Here is a 16525-nt window from a genome sequence, read left to right on the forward strand (position 1 = left end):
TGAGAGCATTCTAGTAGTGTATATGAGAGCTTTCTAATAGTGTATATGAGAGCGTTCTAATAGTGTATATGAGAGCATTCTAGTAGTGTATATGAGAGCTTTCTAATAGTGTATATGAGAGCTTTGTAGTAGTGTATATGAGAGCTTTTTTATAGTGTATATGAAAGCTTTCTAGTAGTGTGTATGAAAGGTAAAGCTTTTCACCAGTTTATATGAACAGTTCTCACTACTTTGTATGAGAGCTTTTGAGTAGATTATATAAGAGGTAAATGTTTTCACTAGTTTATGTGAGAGCTTTTTACTAGTGTTTGTGTGAGGTTTTCAGTATATTATATGGAAGAGTGTAATTTAATATGTAGATATGAAAGTTAATTCTGATTTATGTCCCTGGGGGCACCTCATACATCTTCTGCCTCCATTTATCAGTTTACTACAGTGTGTTGAATTCATGTTAATGTGTATTTAAAGACATTTCAATTAGTGGAAAAATGGATTATAAAGTATCAGCTGAATATAAAAAAAACTTTTGCGACCCCCATGCAATACTTCCATGAACCCCCTAGGGGTCGCGGACCCCCTCTTGAAGACCTCCATGTTAAATGTTGTTTAATGAAAACATTAACTGCTGAAATTAGGAACTCATTGCCCATCACTAAGTCAAATTCTTGCTAAATGTCATCCTCTGCAAAAATGCTTTAAAAACTTGCGCAAAAACTATGTATTTAACAGATCGTGTGGCCCATTTTATTACCGTATATTATAGTAACTCTTAACCTCTCTTAAAATATACTGTACAGCCAGAACTACATTGGATTAGATGAAAATGTGTTCAAGTGTTCCAATAGTCGGTCCACCAAGATTTCAAATTAAAATTTGTGGCAGGACTTTAAAATTAATATCTATAGTCTCTTCATTATTTTTGTCAAGTGCAGGAGTTTAGTCATTGAGCTGTGAAAACATGAGAATCTTTTGTAGTTTTACAAACAAAAAACATCTAAAATAATTTTAAATATATCTTTTGACTGTGTTACAGAAAAAAAACAACAACATGTTGAAAAGACTCAGAGAAAACACCTTTGAGAGTTACAGCAACATTGAGTTGCAAATTAATCCATTTATTCATTAATTCTCCATTATTATAAAGGCACTAGCATATCAGTAGGTAGGAAAAATCTAAACACTAATTTTATTTAAAATTTCAGGAGTACTTTAGAGAAAGGACAGCTGATAAATTTGTCAGGATTTATAAAGATGAGTTATTGCTGAAGAGAAACAGATGAATTTGAATCCATCAGGATTTGTCCTGTCAGCCATGATTACTCCCTTTGATTGTTTCTCCTTGTTCCCTGTTTTTTCCCCTCCATAAAAGGTTGTCATGACAATAGAGAACATGGTTACCATGGTGAGGGGCTCAACCAGAACCATCTCACGGTCTGAAACACTGTGTATTCTTGACCTATTCTGGATCAAGCTATTCTGATCCGTTGGTTAATGAGGATGTAAAGTTATGTTTGAATATTGAATCATTGTTGGCCTCCTATAAAACCTGAGAACTATGAAAGCATTTCAATAAAGAAACAATTGAATCGATTAATGGACCTTGTTTTATGCAAGTCATCCCTTTTAAAATAGAAAATAAATCCAACTAAATGCCAAAGATGTTGTTACGAAAAAGCATTTGATGATTTACCCACAGTCTTGAATTCATCTCTAGCAGGGAAAATTCAGAGTTTGAAGAAAATAGAATAGGAGTGTGACCTCTTAGGGGCTGTTCATGTGTAGAGAAAAGGTTGGATATAACTCAGAGCTTAGTTGAATGTGCAGCAGCAACAGGAGCTCTGATCAGCCACAGCTGAACAGAAATGAGGGTTGTAAAGGATATTGCTGCTAAGCAAAGGTTAAATCTTGAAGAGATAATTTTGGTAAATCTTTATTTGGTCATACTCATGTTTTGCAGTCTGTATGAAAATTTTAAAAGTCCCATATGCAAAATTCCCATCACAAAGATCTTTCAACAGTCATATATATTCTGAATCCTGTATATGAGATTAACAAATGAAAAAAAAATTACATTTAAATTTGCATAAGTTTGCACACAGGAGGAGGAGAAGGAGTAGCAGCAATCGTCTGACTTACTGATTAGTCCAAAGCCAGTTAAAAGTTCAAATTCTTTTAAACTTTTAACCCTGAGTTTCCCCCATCCAAATTGTAAAGCAACATAACCCCTTCTGTTTATAAATTTGAATTATCCACCAAGTCCTAACTCACAATTTCTAGAGCAGTTTTCAGAATTCCTATCTGATTAAATGTCAAATACTGACAAGATCATTATAGTGGGGGATTTTATAGTGGGGGAATGTCGTATAGACATTGTAGGATATGCTGCATGCATAAAAGGGAAAGATGAAAGCATGCATAAAAGCGGTGGACTATTTGAAAGTGGTGATTTGTATATATCAACGTAACCTTGTTGGTTGACCTTGAAGTGAATTGAAATATTGTGACCTGCCACTTACTAGATATTTCAGATCTGGCCATTTTTCATAGTTTAGGGTACCTGGTGTTGTGGGTTCTTGCCCTGACAAAATTTGTCTTTTTACATCTAAAAAAATTCCAGCCATAAAAAAGGTTTTTAAGATCCAAAAGAGGCTCACTGAACATTGGTGCCTTCATTTATTTTGATCAGTTGCAAAAACTTCACCAAACTAAATTAAATTAACGAAAATGAATTCATACAAAAACCTCTTTAGTTACAAATATATGTCAAGAGAACAAAGCATAAAATTAGTAGTTATTTAATTAAATTTTCAAGGAAATCAGTTTCTAATATTGCATAGGTTTGTGTCATAGTTATGGTAACTTATAGTGTTGTTTATTACCATCTAAGTTAGAAGCAGCATGTAGACATTGAATAGGAAGTGCCCTAAGATGGACCCTTGGGGAATGACATGTGATTCTTATCTCAGATGTAAAGTTACCTCGTGGCAAAAGTCCTGTCCTTGAGGGAGGATTTGAATCAGTAGGGTTCTGTAACAGAAAGACTGAACAGTTTTTTCAGGTGATCTGGTAGAATTAAGTGATCAACAGTATCAAATGCTGCACTAAGGTCCAATAGTAGCTCCGCTTTGGTTCTTTATTAATTTGCATTTATGCAGATGTCTTTGAACATTTTTGACAAGAAGAAGACATTGGTATATGATTTCATTGGGATTTTTTTGTTGGCTTTAAAAACATCAAGTGGACTTGATATGGATATTCAGGATTCCCCTTATTTTCAATTAAGTTAGCAAATTTGTTTCATTCGCAGGAAAAGTGGAGAAGCCCTAGTCCTTCACCTATCCATTCTGAATCAGATATGAAAGTTATTATTGTTTAAGATCTTGTTAGGATTCCAGTTTGTGTGGGTTGTTTTTTGTGTTTTCCCCTCTCCACCACCAGGCAGTGCCCTGTCCTCGTTGGGCCCCCTTGCACACCTGCCACTTGTTGGGTCATTACCAGAGGAGTACTTGAGCATCGGGCTGTCACCACCTTGATGCCAGAGTGTTTGCCAATATTGGGTACTCTAGCCAAACTGAGATTAGCAGAGTCTAACCTTAGCATTGTTCCTCTGCGTCTGAACTTATTTTTTGTCTTTGTTCTTTGGCGGGAAGACTTCCTGTGTTACTTGATAAGCCTGGACCTTCTACCCCCTGGAAGGATTTACTGAATCTCACTGAGCAAGTGGAAAACCTCCACATGATCCATTCAAGTCCACTCCTGGAAAACCAAGTGACAGTCCGCTCCTTTACTCTTCTGGGTCCAACGTATGTCTGCCTGTCCGCTCTCCAACGAGTTTCCTCTTTTCTGGATTAAACCCCCACAAACTGGATCCAAGGATAAACCAAGAGCCCCCCAAAAGTGAGTGCCTCTCCAGCAATATTCAAGCCTCAGTCTATTTTCCTACTGTCCCTGAACTGATCACTGTGATCTCCCCTTCAGAGTTTCCGGTTCCGGTTCACCAGTCCGCTAAGTTCCAGCATTGTTTCCCCACTGAGTTTCAATCTCCATCAGTGTTTGCTAACCTACAATAAACCTGTTAAACTTTGGTTTGGTTTGGTTAAACCCTTGGTCTCAGAGTGGTTCTCTACACATGGGTCAGATCTTTAAAGCCCATTATGACAGATCCAACAGAAAAACTATTCTTATTTCTGCAGTTTCTCTATATAGATGTTATAGTGGACCTACATAGTGCACTCTTTCTCCACCTGTATTCAGCTTTTCTTCCCAGAAACAACCTTCACTTTAATTGGAGCAATGGACTCATTGATGTCTGATGTGTTATAATAAAGTTGTCTCTCAGCTCATCAGCAGAATTAAAATCAGTCAAAAATGCACTGTCGAGTTTCACCGATTGGCTATTGAGGTGCAATGTAGACCGTTGTTGAACACAGAATGAGTGGAGAGATAATGGCGTAGAGACTCAGTGACAGTGTTCCTAAAGAAAGACGCTCCAAATGTTCCTGTAATTTGCTCTCTATGTGCAGGAAAGACGACTTTAAATCAGTTTCAAGAATCTTTACTCCTCACATCATCTCATCATCATCAACACTGGCTAACAGCTGGCTGTGAACCAGGCTACCTCAGAAGGAGGTGAAGGAGGTGTCTGGGGAGAGGGAAGTCTGGGAGTCTCTGCTGAGTCTGCCGCCCTTGTCCTGAATGAAAGGAAAGAGAAGAAGAGATGTAGGAGTTCTGCTGTTTTTTTGTTTTGTTTTGTATTTGTTCCTGGAATTTAATTATTGTGAAAAACATTCTTTTTCTGATTTTTATTTTTTATTTTTTACAGTTTACTTTTTGATCACTGCTGCACCTTATAAATGGAAATATTAATTTCACTGCTAAGCTGCTCATTCACTGTCAAAAGCCTGAACATAACGAAATTTCATTTGCATACACATTGTGTATATAAAATGACAAAGTTTGTCAAAGTCTAAGTCTTTTTAGTTTCATACTTATTTCATAGCCAGTAGTCAGAAATATGAAGTTATAACACATCAACTTTACTTTGTAGTCTTTTTATTATAAATCAGGGGTGCTCAAGTCCAGTCCTCAAGAGCCACCATCCTTTAACTTTTAGATGCAACTCTTCTCTAACACACCTCAATCTAAAGGCTCAGACCCCTTATTTAGCTCAGCAGAGGAATGGTAACAATCCACTAATTTTATTCAGAAATGCTAAAAATGGGGTACATCAAAAAGTTGGAGGAGAGTAGCTCTTGAGGATTGGATTTAAGTACCCCTTTTGTAAAAAATAAACATAATGACATCTTCATAGTTATATTGCGACTCACTTGCAATAAAGGTTATAGGTTTAGTTATAATGTGAATCACTTGCAATTTAACAAAATAACCAGTCTAAAAAGGGTACAGGGTGATAATACTGGTGCATTTTAAATAATACTGGTTGCTTTTTTTTTTTCTAAGAATAACTTCCTTAAAAATTCCTGTCAATAGAAATAATTTTGATTATTTTGACTGGCCAATCTGTATCATTCAGCTAAGTTTTCTCACTTGGTAAGTAATGTCTGTCATTGTGGTTTGCTATAGTCCAAGAGGCTCAGACATTCATTTAAAATATCAATTTCAACATGAATAGAGGTCAGTTACCTCAAATCTGTCTTTGAACTACTTTAGTGTGATGAAACAGTTCTGGCAGATGTCGTGCCTGGGTAATTCTAGCAAAACTGGATTTAGCTATTGTGATCTTTCAAAGGTGATTGCTAATTTAATAAGATATCACTGGAGATACTATGGGTTGTTATTTTAATGTTGACTTGAAAACCAACAAAATTAGTTTTCCATTACTGTAAAATGCACTTCTAATATGCCGATATAATGAAAATGGTCCTTTTTTAGTTTTGGGTATATTTGTGCCAAAATGTAAACAAAAATGTTAAGGTCCGATTTTTAGGAATGTCATGATCAAATTATATAATTAGTTCGTTTTTGTCACAATAAAATAGAAGACTATGGTACATACCACACACTGAAGAGGTGGTTTAAAGTGTTTTGTGTGGATCAATAGTGGTTTTCTCATTTCAGTCAGTAAGCAGGTCCCTGGGGTGAGTGGAAGGAAAAACAGCTAATTAATGAACTTTCCTGCAGAGGAGAAGTAAAGATATGAAACATCAGAGGGTGTCTGTGTCTTAATTACTTGCTTAAGGTTATGTTCTGGAGGTGTTGGTGCTGTATATCTGATACTGTGTGTTCTTTGGGCTCCTTTAACAATATGGGGGTACAGGCAGAGGGGAGATACTGTAGGTGGAGGAAGGTTTTCCATGGGGAGAGCAACTCTAGCAAACTTGATCTAAGTTAGTGCTCTGAGAAGTAAGAAGTGCAAGGAAATAATCGAGGAGGAGGAGGAAGGAGATTGGTATTTACAGTAAGCCTGGAAAGTAACTTGGAAGGAATTAAAGGATCAACTTGGAGTAACTATTCCGGAGTAGGAACTAGGGGGACCTGTTTGCCTTAAACAAACCGGCAACTCTCCCTTGCCTTCTTTTAAGTTGCATTCATGCCTGCAGAGAAGTGGAATACTAGATATGCATATTATCTCTGGTCTTAAATATACAGGTTTTAACCATTCCACAAATGTACTATATTTCCTTTATGCGGGATAACTACTTACTATCACTATTGCTAGCTTACTATTTCAGTACACCTTTGGCAACCAAGAAACTCACAACTTTATATCTAAGATAAGTTTGCATTTTTTTTTCAGGTGTTGAGCAGGCAACATACTTTTTTTGTTGTGGGTTTATGTTGGCATGTGGAGTTGAATTATAATTGTAATTAATCATTTACATTTACTGACTTGTGTGTAAACACCCAGCAAGAGGTGGCCTGGTTGTTACAGCATTGGCCTTTCAGTGTGTTCATTTGTGAGACATAGACTTGTAGCATGTATCTAAATTTATGTAACTAAAACTCATCCAGATTATGCATACTACAATATTAAATGTTTTGGAACCTGATTTGGAAGTGTTACTCTGAGGGTATTCAGTTAAAAATTAGGTGTTAACAATTCAATTAAATTTTACTCAAAATAGGTTTTTTGCAACGATATTAAGTTAAAATTTGCTCAAGTGTTGGAGATAATATCCAGGGAAAAAATTGACAGCCATGAAGTGTCACTTTTTCTCTGTATGGTGTTGATTACCCACCAGTAACCAAGGAAGGATTTTTCATCCTGTTAAAATGAGTAGATGGAATTTAGCTTTTATTGAATTTGTTATAATCACATCTCAAATTAAAGTATCAGATGCTCTGAAGTCCATTATATACTGCTTTTAAGGTCTGACACTTCTATTCTCTCTAATCTGGTTTTGTAAAAAGCTGTATTAATTACTTTTTGTCATGTTGCTACAAAAACTCTCTGAAATTAAAGACAAGGACTAATGCAGGACAAATATACAACAGATCATATGAAGAATCAACTTTAAAGAAAAGCAGCAGAATTATGGCACTCAGAGTTCCCAAAAGAGGTGCCTCTATCCCATACTGCAGAAACTGCAGGAGACACTCCTGGACATACTCCATAATATGTTTAATGTAGAGCACTTACTGTGTTCTTTTGTGTTTGTATGAGATACAACACTGAAACATTAATTTCCTTGAATGTCTTAATCAAGCTTTTCTGCAGTCTAAAGATATTTTAGTTTTATTCCTTGTAGCCATTGATTCATGGCTAATAGGCTTTAAAGTTCAGTCCAAACTTATCCACAGCAAAGTAAAAAGTAAAGAGTGATGATAGGGCAGTAGTGCTAATGAGGTATAAGCCAATAACATCCAATTAGATGCAGAGTGTATGAGTCAGCCTTATTCAGATGACTGGTTAGTGTGTTTTCCATGTCTGTCATTTAGGAATAAAAATTAATGTCTGTTGCTTTTAATATTTCGCAGATGTGCCTCATTGTGTGGCACACAGTGTGTAGAAAAGCAAACCACTTCATTCAAATATGGCTTAAATCTTTAATTTGGTATATTTTTATTCTTTTCTCACACGTTAAACAGGTATCCAGTGAAGGTTCAAGTCAGGGTGATGGTCCTCAACTTTATGTGGCCTTTATTAAGTGGCATAAATACGTATGGCAGAGAAATTATAATTCAAACACGATCCCTGCCTCCTTTCTATGCGCTAAAAATTGAAAGATTTCTTTTTTTTTGGTAGAGATAAAAAAGATGAATGGACTTTTTTGTGTGCACTGATATTACACTCTAAAATATCTTGTCTTGTACCCACTCTCCAAAAGACCAGGAGATTAACTAAAAGTATAATAAAATACTAGCATGAATCTGGCAGATATAATGCTTAGAAAAAATATTAACAGATTTAGAACATATCAAATCTAAAAAAAAGCCCCCCCATACACCAGACGTCATTTAGATATTGGTTTTTAGGCTAAATCTGGTCGGTAAGTCATAGTCCTAATTTAGTCCAGAATCATTGTTGAAAACTGGGCTGTGTTTGGAAGATCTGATTTTGTCCCACTTTAGTCCAGTAATATATGTTGAAAAGATTTAGCAAATCCAGTTTTCAATGTCTTTTCAACTATCTTAAAATTACAGCTTTTCACCTTTCAGTTTTCAACCAAATGTAGACGATGGATGTAAAGCATGCTGTCTTTACAATGTCTTTTCAACCAATTGTTGTTCAGTGGGGAGATATGAATTTGGTCTTAGGATAAATCCAGATGTTCGGTTAACAAACAAGGAATATGGAAAACAGGTCAGTCGAAGACACCGAAAGGAACAAGCAAGGGTAGATTTGACCTTAAAGTACCTGAAAAAATCTTGCGCTTTGGAAAACTAAAGCTCCATGTTGCCCTAAACACACCACCTCAGTAGTTTGGGCAAGGGGCTGGTCAAAGATGAAGGAAAATGGAAGGCGCTAATTACAGGGCAAAACTGTTAGATGCTGCAAAAGAACTGAGATTTAAGTTCAACATCCAGAGAACAACCCTTAACCAGAGCCACAAGGAGTGGTTGCAAGAATATTCATAGATAAGAATGACCCCATAAAACTCTGGCCATGGATGGTCTTCATTCAAGTTTACAGAGGATGAGCTATCTTAAAAAGAACAGTTAGCAGAAATTTTAGACTTTAAATGGACAGAGCCGATAGAGACATATCTCAAAAGCCTTTACGGCTATAATTTTCAGCAAAGGGAAGTTCTACAAAGTATTTTTTTAGGGATGATTAAAACACATGAACACAACACTTGTCAGATTTTTATTTATTCAGGGTTTCAAGAACTATGTAACATAATCTGTCATGGTTTTGGTTATGTTGTGCTTTATTTTGCTCCTTGTTTTCTAGTTTTATTGGTTTAATTCCTATTTTGTTGTAATTTCTAGATTTATGTTAGTTCTCATGTTTTTCTGTTGTCCTCTATTGCCCTCTTGTGTGTGTGTGTGTGTGTTCCTTTCCCCTTGGCTCCCTCGTTGTCTCCTCACACCTGCTCCTTGTCAGCTCGTTAGCTCTCCCTTTGTCTCTGTCAGCCATTTATGCTCTCCCTCTGCTCTCACTCTTTGTTGGTTCCTCTGTTGTTGCTGGTCCTGTCTTCGCTGTAGTCGTCTCCCCTCGTCTCTCCCTGGCTCCTTCTACGTGTTTTCCCTTGAAGTTTTCATGGTTCTGGCCTGTAACATTTTAGTTGGATTTTTGGACTGCCTTTGTTAAAGGAAAATTCCGGTTTTTAACACTTTTAGCCCATTTTCTGTAGTGTTCAGGATGAAATCGAATGATCAACACCAAAATTTTGACGATTGGTCCTGTCTCTGCTATTTGGCTCATGCAGAATCCCCCCCTGGCTGCTTCAGAATGGCTTCCATAGTGCATGTCAGATAATGTCCTTAAAACAACCTTAAACGTTCTTTTTTTTAAATATGCTACTCACTGGGTCGTCAGCGCTGTTCAATGACGTTCCAAAAAAAGTTTTGTGAAGAAAAACCGTTCCTGTCTTGTTTTATTTAGCATTTTGTAAATCCCAGAACTATTTTTTCCGATACATCACAACCGCTTATAAACTTCCGCTTCCCGTTCGAATCTGAAGCGTTGCACACTCCAGACCACTAGTTGGCGACGGTATCCTCTACCGTCAAACTCAAAGTCCAATATGTCCTCCTCAAGAATCCACCTTTCGTATTCCATTTTCAGAGTTTTTTAAAGTGTTTAACAGAGACGTTAGCACCTCGACGTCGGAGTACACAGAGTGAAGCAGAAACACTTGAGCCTTGCGAAAAGACTACAACTAAGCGTAAACAGGCCCCCTTTCCGTTTCAGGTGGCGGAGGGATATTGACTATTCCAACAGAACTCAATGGGATTTACAAAATGCTAAATAAAACACTACAGGAACGTTTTTTCTTTACGAAACTTTTTTTGGAACGTCATTGAACAGCGCTGACGACCCGGTGAGTAGCATATTTTAAAAAAAGAACGTTTAAGGTTGTTTTAAGGACATTATCGGACATGCACTATGGAAGCCATTCTGAAGCAGCCAGGGGGGGATTCTGCATGAGCCAAATAGCAGTGACAGGACCAATTGTCAAAATTTTGGTGTCGATCATTCGATTTCATCCTGGACACTACAGAAAATGGGCTAAAAGTGTTAAAAACCGGAATTTTCCTTTAACCATTTTCATTAAAACTACAAGTATTCACCTCTGCCTCTGCATTTGGGTCCTCCAAACCACAACCATCCATGACATAATCTTTCTACATTACAATACCTTCTCGTCTAAATTAGCTCTCGGTGGAGGAGGACATTTTTTCTCTGTCTCCCACTCCTTCCCCTGTCTACCCTGCTTAGCTCTGTGTCTTTTCTTCTGTTGGAGTCTTTCGTCACATATCTTCTCAAAACCTACAAACTGAATTAAAGATCTGGTCAGCTGGTCTCTCAATCCAATAGATTAATTGGACTGGTGTGGTCATGTCCCCACCAACTTTGGCCAGGAAGGAACAGTCCCTACCAACAATTTCCACAATTTCCACTCTCCCCTCAATTACTTTAGCCAATAGAAACTCAGGTTTGTGTCTGTGTTCAGAGAGTTTTCTGTGTGCATTTTTTCTCTCTGTCCCGCTGCTCCCAAGTCCCACCTATCCTTCTAAAATCATCGAAACTTCACACTGAGATATAACAAAATGTTTGGTTGCTACTTACTGCATACATAGTAGCTATGTGGTTGGAGGAGAGACAACACACAATAGTAGCACTCAGTGCATTTTAACCAGAAGCTACTTCAATATATGTTTAAGTAAAAGTTAGAAGGGATAACATTTGCAAAAATGTGTTCGTTAGCCATATGGAGATTGTTCAGTAAAGAAAATGGTAAGAGTGTAAGTGTATGTTAAAAGTTAGTATTATAATGTAATAAATTTGACAAAACAAAGGGTTTAAATGTTGTTTTTTCTTCACTAGTTAAAAGAGGCTTCTGAGAGGATAATGACTCACAGTTATAGGTATATCTGTTGTTTGCAGTTAGATGGAATCAGACTGCAAAGCTTTTTTTTGGCATCATTATAATAAATCCAAGAAGAGCACAGAGACACAAGAAGACATAGCTGCAGATTTAAAGGTGAAACAGATTTAGTGGGATATGCAACATGCAAATATATATATCCAAGTTTATCTCCAAGTTTACCAGAAAATTTACTAAAAAAAAAATTTTTAAATGCTGTGTTACTTTTAAAATGCAACTTATCTTTTTGTAATTATAAATCAGCAAGACTAAGTAATAGTTGCAAGCTTGGATCTTGGCGGAGTGGACCATTACCTCTGTTCTATTGGGTTTCACCATTATGAGACTCCAACAAAAACTCTGAAGGCTGGCAGAAACAAATAACAGCCACCCTGAACCAAACAATCTGTCTCTATCTGAAATTTGGCTCCCCACTGACCTTAAGAGTCCTTTATCCAGTCCAGTCTCCAGGATGAAATGTAAATATGAGGCTCTGCCCTCGTATGTATTGTGCCTATGTATTGACTATTTATTTTCAAGCAATGTCAGTAACCCAAATTTTTTTTTCAGCTTTTCTTTTCGTATAAGCATTGCTAAATTCCTTGCTATGAGCTGTTTTCCACATCGGCAAATGCATAATTACAGGGTAATAATGTTTTTTCAAGCCATTGAATTATTTGAGTTAATATGCATGCTAAATCATCAGGTAAATGTAGAAGAAACTACATCACATTTTTAACCACACAAAAAGTAGTATGCAAACCACAAGCAGAAATGATTTGATTAGAAATCTGAGGTCAGCTGAACCCTAGTTAGTCCATGAAACTGCATGAAAAGCTTTTGGACAGCTTAAAGCTTTTAGTTACCATTTATTTTATGTTAGATCAGATTCCTCTCAGGGTGAAGGCATGTCTTTTGTAAAAAGGCTCAGCCATTATGTCTCACAACAGGCGGGAAATCACTCAGCCATTAGTGTGTGCATTTGCTTCACTTGCCAGTCCTCTGAAATACTTGGTCCATTTAGACAATTCAATTCACTGCCCCTGTAAAAGAGAAAATGTCCAACTTTACTGAAGGTTCCTTTAGAATAAAACTTTTCAGACAAAATCCACCTACACAAGAGTTTAACATTAAATCTAAATTCTCAAGTAGAGCCTTTTCAGTTGCATGGTAAGGGTTTTACCTTCACACGTATCTTTGAGGAGACAGAGAAAGCAACCATGGACTCCTGCTCAGCAGTGGTCTAATCAGTTGCCTGCAGCTCTTCAGCTGTCATTGCAAAAAGGCTTTTCCTGCACTACTCTCCAACAATACCTCTGAATGGCTGCAATTATCCCATTTGATGAAGCCTGTGCACATGAAATGACAAACCCATTAGACATGACACCTCCCACCACCACTTCCAGGTTGTAAGGAAACCATTAAGGCCCAAATGTTTTTCATCAAGGAGTTGTTGTGCTAGGCTCAACATCTCAAATGTTTAATGTAATGTTGTTAAATATTTATATTCTTGCATGCTTACTAATTGCTCCGTCCAAAAAAAAGAAAAAACAACCCTTTGATTGTATGTGGGTGGATTAAATGACCACATGTTAGGTTTTAGGAGTCCCAGTGGATGCAACAAGTAAAAACAAGCCTGTTAATGCAGAGAACAGGCTGACATTTAACCGATATAAGAGGATGTTCTTTGTTCAAACATGATCTCCATTAATTCCAAAGAGCTGCTGGACTAAATGCATAGAGAAACAAGGCAGATTTGAGGTGTGTGACATTTTAATAACAGATATTTCTATTGTCAGAGATGCTCTTTCAATTGATAAATATTTAAAATACGGACATGACATGATGTTTGTCAGATTTATTATATCATCAACATATAAAGGTTTTTGATAATCTATGCTAACCTATATTTGTCAAATAGTCTCAAACCATTTCTCACAAATCTCACCATCAAATATCAGAGTAATGCTACAGTCAGACCACACGTTCTAGAAGCAGCAGAGGCAGCTAGTTCACAAAGTCAATGGTTGACGCGCATCAACGAGCAACAAAAGGTCCTGCAGCGCGTTTTGAGCAGCAGGAGCAGTGCCTCGCGAGCTTCTGAGCTTCTAAAGTGTGTGACGTGCTGCAAAAGCAGCAGCTGCTGGAGATCAAAACCTCTACATATGCATATATAAGTCTATTATTTTTATTTTTGGCAAACTGATTAACTTAACTGATTCATGTTTAATTTGTACATTAGCCAAAACATCTGATCCCCAGCTGCCTCCCAGCCAGTTCATTTTAATGCATGAATTGAAATATTGGGATTAGATTTTCATATCTGGATTGGATGTTTTAATTTTTTTTACTTTAGTAAATAGAGTCATAATTTAAAGCAGGTAGCCTGTTTGTATTTTCTCTGTGTTGTACACATTCTATGTAATCAAATCAGTTATTATTTAAATCTTTGTTTTCTTATTAGTCGAATTGAAGGGAATTGTAATCCAACCTATTAAAAAAACTTATTTAGGTACATCAGTTCAGCAAGAACCTTTGGTTTATCCATTTTAGTTTTTTTTTAAACATTAATCTACTGAAATGAGTAGATCCATTTGTTAACTGTGGTCAGACAGAGCTGTAAAAACAGCGGCAGTAGATGTTGATTGGTGTCAAACAGCAGGAAATGATCAACTAATGATATTTTTATTTTCATCTTCAAAAATATGGCTATTTTTTTTCATCAGGCAAACTATTTGCATTTATATTCTTATATATTTCTTCCCAAATAAAAAAAATACTGTATGTAACTGTCTGTAACAAGAGGATATTTTCCTTCTGTTTATTTTTGCAATAATGAGAAACAAATAGAACATAAAAAGTGTTTTTGTTCAGACAGTTATTTCAGGTGGCTGGTTGGCAGTGGGTGTCCTGGATCCCATCGATTTAATTGGAACTCGGAAGGCAAGGTGCATTGAGTACAAAGGATGTTTAGTTTGGATCAACTGCTAAAGTTCCGGCTTGGCTCTTCTTTTATTTATGATTATGGTTCTGTATGAATTAGGTGTGAGCAAAATTCAACACAGTTGCAACATTAGAGCACAATAAATCCACTTTACTCTTCTGTAAAAATAGATTATTTTTCAGCAATCTCTTTCTGTAAATGGTTGGTTTTATTTTGACATTTGTGTGAGTTTCCTAACTTCCCTTTATGCATAGTTTCTATAGTTTGTTACCTCCAGGCGACAAAATCTGACTTGAAGCCATTAGACTTAGACAACTCTTATAGTCATATAGTATACACAGAGTATATTCAAAACAAAATTTCATTTCATTACAGCTGTGCAGAACTTTTACTTCATCCTCTTGCGGAAAAAAAAAAATCCCCAAACAAATTAAATTAACTTACAACAATTGTTCTTAGATCTCTGTAAATTATTAAGAGTGTGAGACTCAACAATGTTGTGCTCAATGTGAAACAGTTTCAGTATGGGGTTCACTCAAATGTTAACAATCAGAAGCACACCAAACTGAATGCATAATGTTTTATTAGATCACACATCCAGAAAAATGCTGAGTACTGATATTCTAAATGTGTGTAACTGGTGTAAAGCTGCAGTGATTTTAGCTCTCTCTATTGGGAATGAATATAAAAACATCCTAACTAAATCCTCAAAATAAATTGCAATAAAGAATGTAAAATGTTTCAGGGGATTCTTTTCAGTGCTGCTTGTTATTAACTATGTGTTTTCCTGTTTTGTTATAATTCATATAAATAATATTTTATTGTTTCAATAATTTTTCATAATGTGCTGCATTGTGTGAGAAGATGTATTCAAATAAAAAAAGATTAAACTTTGTTTATCAAGTTCATTTTTGGTGCTTTACTGGTAGAGCCCTTTGATTTCGGATTTGCTTATTGGTCAAGCACTGATGGTTAGCGCTCTCATCATGCTTCACATGGGATGACTTGGCTATGCTGAGGAAAAAAACAACAGCAGAAGAAGCAATATTAAAAAAATACTAATGGATCTCAGCCTACAAGCACACTGTTGATTGGTAAGTGCTACTTGAAGTGTGAAAGCTTACCATCGAAAGTCTTTTCTTAGAATATGTGAGGAAGTGGTGAACATTTAGGAAGCAGCCGCTGCAGCTGTGAGTGTTGTTGTGAGATAAATATCTGTGAAAGAAGCTGCAGGTGTTCTCTTCCTACTCCCCCCTTCTCTCTGGACTTTTTCAGGTCAATGCAGCCTGTTTGTGAAACCTTTGTGTTACAACATGATGGAAAAGCTTTCTTTACAGGATGCTCACAGGATATACACTTTTCTCCACTAAAGATCATAATAGTCAAAAAAGGAAGTGTGGTGTTTGGCACATACTAAACACACTTGTGACCAATAATATCACTACAATAGAAGAAGTGTGCCTCTAACGGTATTAAAAATACCTTTTAAATACAAAAAAGTTATTATACCAACCTTTTAACAGAAGACAAACTGTGGTTATACATGTTCCAGAAAGGCGTAACATGTTATAAATAGGAACCAGACTATTTATAATGTTTTTTCTCTTCTGCTGTAGTTTTGACTTTAATGGTTAAGATCTAAATAATCATTTACACATGTGTGTATCTATAACCCATCTCCTACTTGTTTTTGTCTCTGTGGTACAATAAACATATTTTAATCTATTCTATTCAATGCTATACTGTTCTATGACATTTTATTCTATTATATGCTATTCTATCCTAGGCTACCTATGCTATTCTATTCTATTCTATTCTATTCTATTCTATTCTATTCTATTCTATTCTATTCTATTCTATTCTATTCTATTCTACAGGGTTGTTTAAATAGGTCTGTATATTGCTATTATCTTTCTTTAACAGTTATTTTAAAAGACTGTTAGTAAAACAAACCAAATTGTTGAATGGGCATCACAAGGCTGTCATTACAGTCTCACTGAGAATGTAGGCAAATATTTAAAAAAAAAAGGTAATTTCACAAATCTTCTAAACTTTTTGAAAAAAAAAAAAGTCATTATTTTGTTAA

Source organism: Cyprinodon variegatus, unplaced genomic scaffold (assembly GCF_000732505.1).
Source record: "Cyprinodon variegatus isolate N-32 unplaced genomic scaffold, C_variegatus-1.0 Scaffold185, whole genome shotgun sequence".
NCBI classification, from domain to species: domain Eukaryota; kingdom Metazoa; phylum Chordata; class Actinopteri; order Cyprinodontiformes; family Cyprinodontidae; genus Cyprinodon; species Cyprinodon variegatus.